We start from the raw sequence: 8,897 nt of genomic DNA on the forward strand, positions 1-8,897 counted from the left end.
CTAGAAATCATTTCACTGAAAGCACACAATACATGGTCAAATACATGAAGGACAGCAACTATGCAATACAGCCATAGAAAAACAGTAGAAAGATCCTCAATATTTACTGTAATTGACAAGTAACATAAAGATCTAATACTGCCATAATATTTAATGTAATTGACAAGTAACATAAAGATCTAATACTGCCATAATAAGATCTAAAAATCATTTCACTGAAAGAGCAAAATACATTAAGGACAGCAACTATGCAATACAGCCTTGGGAAAAACACTAGAAAGAGTGCTAAGTTTAAAAGACAGTCCATAGCATGAAGAGTTACACAAGAATTGCACAATATGACAAGAATGGCCCTAGATGTCAACTGTATCAGCAAAAGAGAATACCCTTGAGTTGACAATACCCTTGAGATGTGCTTAGAACTAAGATATCAAGGACGAATCTTCAGCTGACAGTGAACACATAACAGTGGTAGGTCATAGTTTGTTTCAAGGAGGAACCATGGTCGTGTTTTGAGTGCGAAGTGTGGCTCCACATTGATTGGGCGCTCCATCATTTGATTAGCGTATCAGGCCTCGGTGGTGGTCTTTTTGAGTGCAAAACGTGGCTCCGAATTTATTGTGTGCTTATTGTTTATGGAGAAAGGTGGAAATTTCCTACATCTTATGAGACCAAAATGAACCATCATTCCTGCTCGTCAAAGTTAAAAAAATGTTTGAAATGCCATTCTTATATAATATCAAAAGGGTTTGAAGAAATAAGTCCCTCATGAAGCTAGAAAACCCTACCCCGTCAAAAATGCTGAAGGCAGCTCTGTTTTGTGACCTTGTTGTGAATATGGTGTAGCACCTCAAACCTTACTACTGTCAGGAAGAAACACATAATGGGTTTGAAGAAATAAGTCCCTCATGAAGCTAGAAAGCCCTACCCCGTCAAAAATGTAGAAGGCAACTCTGTTTTGTGCAGACCTTGTTATGAAATGGTGTAGTACCTCAAACCTTACTACTGTCAGGAAGAAACACATGGATAAAATGCTCATGTCTAACGAGTTCCTGACTCAAGTGTCCATATGATAATTAATATTTGAGGGTAGGTGTTGTTAGATGGAAGGGGATTAACGTCAAAAGGGGCTGTCAAATTCAATGACAGTCACAAGAAACATCATGACCATGACAGTCACAAAAAACATCATGACCATGCAGTGGCAGCTTCATATTTGAGGGAGGATACAGCAAAAGAAACAACTATGACAGTGTTTCAACCAAGTCACTGTTGAACAGTGAGTAAACTGAGCTATGACAACAGTCGAAGGGCCGTCTATGGTCATGCCAAATAGACGGCAGCCTAAAACCTAAGGAGAGGCATTGTTCAAAAGGGAACTAGTTATGAGCAAACATAGTGTCTATGAAGGGAAAACTACAACATGAGTATAATGTACATATCGCAGCTCTAAAGAATAGGATATCATAGCGTGAAAGTTATGAGCGAACAGCTGCAAGGAAGGAATAAAAGCAGCCAAAAGATAAAGAAGATGAGCAAACATAGTGTCCATGATAGTGCCGAATCCAAAATACATTGAAGAGTAATAAGAGATAGTCATGGCATGAAAGTGAGGACAGCAGAAGAATGAGCGAACAGCAGCAAGGAAGGAATAAAGGCAGCCAAAAGATAAAGAAGATGAGCAAACATAGTGTCCATGATAGTGCCGAATCCAAATTACATTGAAGAGTAATAAGAGATAGTCATGGCATGAAAGTAAGGACAGCAGAAGAATGAACGAACAGCAGCAAGGAAGGAATAAAGGCAGCCATAAGATAAAGAAGATGAGAATGGTGAAAAGGGTAAAGAAGTCTCTAGCTAACAGCCCTCAGAGCTAAACATGCATGGTTTATCAGCGAGATAAAGAAGATGAGAATGATGAAAAGGGTAAAGAAGATGAGAATGATGAAAAGGGTAAAGAAGTCTCTAGCTAACGGCCCTCAGTCATTATCTTTTAGGACACAAGGAGTTGGCACTTCATAAGGAAGATGTTACAGAGTCAATAGATCTCTGAATAACGATTTCTTACGTCGTTGTCCAAAAATGAAACATTAGTGAGTCATACCTCATTCATATATATCATGATGCGAATGGAGAGGGTCCTATAGCAGGATAATGAGCAGAGTCATAACTGAGACAGAAAATAAGAATGTTCATTGTTATTTTGAAAAATAGACAAGAACAATGCATTGTATGACAGCCTTTTTTTGAAGGATAGAGACATGAACAATGCATTGTAGATGCAGGGTATAATTTTTCATCATGAATAGTAATTTGTAAAGAATAATATAATGCTCTACAATAGTTAACATGCTAAGTTTACTATAGAAAACACAAGCATACCCTGCATTGTAGATGCAGGGTATAGTTTTTCATTATGAATTGCAATTTGTAAAGAATAATATCATGCTCTACAATAATAATATTAATACTAAGTTTACTATAGAAAATAATACTAGGCTTACTATAGAAAACACAAGCATTCCACTATGCCAATAAATATATTATATTAAACTGTTTACCTATTTAAACAGTCCATTCTTAAAAAAGTCTATCTAAATTCTACACTGCAAATACTTAAACTGAGTGTACAATACGCTCTAGGTAGTTGCTACCCACATAACGCTTCACTATTTACACACTACATTTTAAATTCAACACCCAAGTGAAATAATTCACATATGCTTCACCATTGTTCACCGAAAGTGCATTTTTAAAAATAGTACTGATGTGCATAATATAAATAGGTATTGCAAGTAGTGTATATATAATGTGTGTGAGACATTCAATTTATTAGTTAAAATATTGAAAAAGCAAAAACAGTTCTAAAATTTTTCTACGGTGACTTGTAACTACTGCCCAATCTCTCTTGATTTATATTGATCGACTATTTACACACTACATAACGCTTCACTATTTACACACTACATTTTAAATTCAACACCCAAGTGAAATAATTCACATATGCTTCACCATTGTTCACCGAAAGTGCATTTTTAAAAATAGTACTGATGTGCATAATATAAATAGGTATTGCAAGTAGTGTATATATAATGTGTGTGAGACATTCAATTTATTAGTTAAAATATTGAAAAAGCAAAAACAGTTCTAAAATTTTTCTACGGTGACTTGTAACTACTGCCCAATCTCTCTTGATTTATATTGATCGACTATTGTGCACCAAAATACCTCTTCTACTACCTTGTTGTTCAGCTTATATAATTAGGGACTGCAATTAGTATGTCCTCTATGAAGCACCTTTCTCCATTCTGCAAGATTGAATATAATACAATGATTTTGTTAGTGTGAACACTACAAGAAGGACCCTACAGCGTGTAAATATCTTTGCAAATATAGGAATATAGGGCTTTCCAAGTGGCAGTGGCTCTTAAGCTAGAATAAGGTATACAAAATTGACGAACCCAAAGAGAAAGCAGAAAGATAAAGCAATCCACTAAGGGGTGACTAAATCTTTCAATATAGGAAGCCAAGATACGAAAGAACATGAAAATCATCCTTAAATATAAAGAAAAATGAACTTAATTAATTACCGTAAAAATGCTCAGAATATATCAGTAATCTAGGTGACATGAAAAATAAACAAAATGAAAACAGCTATTTTTCAGAATTTACATCAGCACATCAGCATTACATATACATTGGAGAAGTTTAGTAGACCACTCCCACTGATATGTAGCACTTTGTCTTGCAAATACCGCACTCTGCCATGGTACTACAGTTTTTATCCAAATCATTTTTCCATTGCTTACAATAGCAACATAAACTAAAAGATATTTGTATCTTACTTTCACTGCATCTAGCAATATCAGTAATCCAGGTGATATGAAAAACAAACAAAATGAAACAGCTAAGTTTAGTAGACCACTCCCACACCATTGCCATGTAGCACATTGTCTTGCAAATTCCACACTCTGCCATGGTACTACAGTTCTTATCCAAATCATTTTTCCATTGCTTACAATAGCAAAATAAACTAAAAGATATTTATATCTTACTTTCACTGCCTCTAGCGATATCAGTAATCCAGGTGATATGAAACACAAACAAAATGAAACAGCACATCAGCATTACATGTGTATTGGAGAAGTTTAGTAGACCAATCCCACACCATTGACATGTAGCACTTTGTCTTGCAAATACCGCACTCTGCCATAGCAAAATAAACTAAAAGAATATTTACAGGATAATTTAAGTATTTTCAACAAATGGGCTGACCCTGTGATTACCGAGAGGGGGAGAACTATGTGAATGTGGAATGGTAGGGGAAGAACTATTGCATGAGTATCCTTTGCCTGCAGAATATGGATAAGGTATTCAGAAATACTTTAGGTCATGCAGACTATGATTGTGGAGGCCTTCATGCAAACGCTGAATAGTTTTAAAATCATCATCTACAGAGTACTGGAATTTTTTGTGAAAGATTGCATGTGAGGCCACCAAGATAGTTTAATGATTACCAAATAAACATAAAATAGTCATCTAAAGCACACAGTTCAATGAGTGAAAAGACAGTGTTCACAAATACGAATACCTTGTGGAAAGAAGACTACCTAAATATAAAGTAGGAGGAAGAGTTTCATTAAGGAATATAGCACTAAAAAAACTCATGCAAGCAATGAACACAGTTCAAACCATGGCTTGGGTATCATTTTGCATTATCCTTAAAAGTCATGATGAAAATATGAAAGGATACTGGAATTTTTTGTGAAAGATTGCATGTGAGGCCACCAAGACAGTTCAATGATTACCAAATAAACATAAAATAGTCATCTAAAGCACACAGTTCAATGAGTGAAAAGACAGTGTTCACAAATACGAATACCTTGTGGAAAGAAGACTACCTATATAGAAAGTAGGAGGAAGAGTTTCATTAAGGAATATAGCACTAAAAAAACTCATGCAAGCAATGAACACAGTTCAAACCATGGCTTGGGTATCATTTTGCATTATCCTTAAAAGCCGTGATGAAAATATGAAAGGATACTGGAATTTTTTGTGAAAGATTGCATGTGAGGCCACCAAGACAGTTTAATGATTACCAAATAAACATAAAATAGTCATCTAAAAGCACACAGTTCAATGAGTGAAAAGGCAGTGTTCACAAATACGAATACCTTGTGGAAAGAAGACTAAAACCTCAAGCAATTTGTGGAAAGAAGACTAAGAAACCCATCAAGCAATGAATTATCTAACAACCAATTAACTGTTTAGGGCTTTGTCATGCTGAGAAAGGGAACATTGAGAGAGAAAGTAATGCAGGTGCCTAGAAAAGTGAAATAAAATTTTGACATGAAGCATTAAAGACAATTTTGCTTGACAAGTAGTGGGAGATGTTAGAAGACACTATAGTGCTTTAATACAAAAAAAGGTGCAATGTGCAGGTCATAGGCAACCCACTAATTTAAAGGCACCATAGAGGTCTGCTATGATGAAACTAGATGATGGCTCAAACAATGAGTTCATGTAGAAATAATAAAAGAGGTTAAGATGACAGTTGACAGTCATAAGGTGAAAACTTGAGGACAGACTTAATCCTAACAAGGCATGAGCCATGGGTATAACAGCATAAGGACAATCAAAGAAGGTATACTTTAAAAAGGCATGAGCCATGGGTACTGTGCTATAATCAAGACACTTATAAAACACATGTCACAGGGAATGAAGCTACTGGAAAGTGAAGGACAATCAAAGAAGGTATATTTTAAAAAGGCATGAGCCATGGGTACTGTGCTGTAGTCAAGACAATTATAAAACACATGTCACAGGGAATGAAGCTACTGGAAAGTGACTCTACAATGGAAAGGAATGACAAATTTCATTTGACTATGTATGAGGAGAAGCACAGAAGCATCATATAGAAAAAGATACTAAAGACAAAAGGTCAAGGGCAACACAGAAAAATGAATAGGCATCAGAAAAAGAGAGAGTTTGTGTTGATAGGCTTGTGAGAAAAGTATACTGCTATCAACAATGGTACTCAATAATAGTGACAAAGAATATGGGAACTGTCAACAATTTAAAACCTTGTATAAAACATAGTGACTTGGTACTCAAAAATAGTGACATGCCACAGGGAATGAAGCTAGTGAAAAGTGACTCCACAATGGAAATTAATGACTGAAATTTCATTTCCATGGACGACTGAACCATGTGATAGTCTTCATGTGAGAAAAGTAACTGGATGAAGGATTTAGAGGGCAATTAACAATGGTACTCAATAATAGTGATAAAGAATATTGGGACTGTCAACAATCTTAAACCTTGTATAAACGTAGTGACTTGATTAAAATGACAGAGAGGCCATCTACCCACAAAAAATGTGTCCCAAAAGATAAAAATGGCAAGCATGTCAGGGTATCATAATGCTCCTTGAAGTCCTACCAGTTTTGATGAAGAAAAGTAAGAGGGTATTTATGTAGAGGTAAAAAATGCTATGAAAAATGTATGAATAAATATCACAGTTGAGGTGTCTTTCATGCGAAGCCCTACAGGCAACCTACAGACCTGTTTGTAGCAAAAAGATGAGAGTACAAAGGCATCCTACAGACCTGTTTGTAGCAAAAAGATGAGTACAAAGGGCTTCCATAGAGATGCCACATGGAAGATTGAAGTAATAACTAGTGCATGAATCCACATATAACAGTCAAATGAGGAAGTGGCAGCCAACAAAGAGGATATGAAGAGACTTACCAAATGACAATGGCAAACAAGAGAGCATAGGTATGCTTAGTCAAGCGAAAGTTTTTTGACACACTAACACACTAACCCTGTACAAAGGGCTTCGATAGAGATGCCCCATGGAAGATTGAAGTAATAACTAGTGCATGAATCCACATATAACAGTCAAATGAGGAAGTGACAGCCAACAAAGAGGATATGAAGAGACTTACCAAATGACAATGGCAAACAAGAGAGCATAGTTATGCTCAGTCAAGCGAAAGTTTTTTGACACACTAACACACTAACCCTGTACAAAGGGCTTCAATAGAGATGCCTCATGGAAGATTGAAGTAATAACTAGTGCATGAATCCACATATAACAGTCAAATGAGGAAGTGACAGCCAACAAAGAGGATATGAAGAGACTTACCAAATGACAATGGTAAACAAGAGAGCATAGTTTTGCTCAGTCAAGCGAAAGTTTTTTGACACACTAACACACTAACCCTGTACAAAGGGCTTCCATAGAGATGCCTCATGGAAGATTGAAGAAATAACTAGTGCATGAATCCACATATAACAGTCAAATGAGAAAGTGACAGCCAACAAAGAGGATATGAAGAGACTTACCAAGTGACAATGGCAAACAAGAGAGCAGGCATATGTGCAGCCTTGGAACCATACTCATAAAATCATGTAGAAGGTGATAAATACAGAGGACTTATTCGTCCAAATAAGATATATCAGTCATAGGACAAGAAGAAGAATTATTGCAGGAGTATTTTTCCCTGCAAATAAATAGGCAAGCTTTTTATAACTACCAGACAAGATCCCAATCTAACTATTTTAGAAACAGAAGATACACTAAAAATAATCTACCTACTAAGTATTTAGTAGGATTTGCATTAAACAAAACGGAAAATAAAATATCATATCATATGACAAGTAATGCCCAAGTAGACACCAACAGAAAAAATAACCTCATCAGAATTTTCAAGAAGCTTTTCCGTCCCCCTGAATCCTTCTTTCAATCAGGTTGGAAAAATGGATTCGTGGCCTGAATTCTTCTTTAAATCAGAGTAAAAAATGAAGTGTCAGGTTATTTGACCCTCGCTTGCCATATTTTCAAATGTGAAGAATTTGACCCTCGCTTGGCAGTCTACACAGATTTATTAATTGTTAGTGGTCTACAATAATAGAAGCCAAGATAGGTTTTCCTTAAGGACCGAAGCCAAGATAGGTTTTCTTTAAGGACCAGTAGGGTTTGATGCAAAGTACCAAGTGGCCTGGGTTTTGTGAGGATTTTTCCTAAGAGAAAAACATGAGAGAAAACTTTGGCATTATCAAGGTCTTGTGTTCTACTATGCATATTGAGAAACAGATGATTGAGGATTTGCATTAAACGAAAAAAAAGAATAAATGATCATATTATATTGTAGTTATAGCTACTTCTAGGAAATTCATAAAATCACACCGAATATTACCAATGGGAAGAGTACCGTAGAATTCCTCTAACATAAAAATAGTACACCATACAGAAATCTTTTGCATACACATTTAAATGCGATAAATATACATGAGATAGCATTGGACAGGAAAAGGATACGAGGTACTAACCAAAAGAAAGTTTCTCGGTTGCCATGTCCTGTAGCACTTCCCCGCATTCGTGACATTCTCAGCTTCTCTCGACACTAATAACGAAGGAAATGCAAATCCTACCTACTTCTGTAGAAAATCACCCAAAACAGAGAAATAATACAAGAAATCATACAAACTTCAGAAGGAGAAAAACTAAGAGAAATCACACAAGAAACCATCATGAGAAGGAGAAAAACACTGCAAACAAAGAAAAAAAAATGAGATACATAACAACGCAAACAAAAAGAAAAACGAAGACGGGAAGGCAAAATACAAATTACCAAATGAAACCCACATATATATAACAGTGAAATCAAGTGTACCGTTGTAATAGAGCCGTTGAAAAAAATCAGGTGTACCGTTGTAATGGAGCCGTTGAGAAAGCAAAACTAACGGCCTTTGTATTGGAGCCGTTTATTTAATCCCAGCTTACAGCTGTGAGTTGGGAGGGTTTACAGCTGTAATATACATTTGAGGGTTTTATTTTGAATGTATAATTGTTTCAGTGATTCTAATCCTTCAAAATGAGTAAATCGTCG

The 8,897-nt window shown here is 35.8% G+C and overlaps 1 long non-coding RNA gene across 1 annotated transcript; it reads right to left on the minus strand.

Annotated features, from left to right (window-relative positions):
* Positions 1–2,968: 2,968 nt before the first annotated feature.
* LOC131073533 (uncharacterized) lies at positions 2,969–8,636 on the minus strand. The gene is made up of 3 exons (XR_009112897.2): positions 8,338–8,636; positions 3,241–3,308; positions 2,969–3,190 (listed from the first exon to the last, which is right to left on the minus strand). It is a non-coding gene; the product is annotated as an uncharacterized LOC131073533 (long non-coding RNA).
* Between the last annotated feature and the right edge of the window lie 261 nt (positions 8,637–8,897).

Source organism: Cryptomeria japonica, chromosome 1, assembly GCF_030272615.1.
Source record: "Cryptomeria japonica chromosome 1, Sugi_1.0, whole genome shotgun sequence".
In the NCBI taxonomy this organism is placed as follows: Eukaryota; Viridiplantae; Streptophyta; class Pinopsida; order Cupressales; family Cupressaceae; genus Cryptomeria; species Cryptomeria japonica.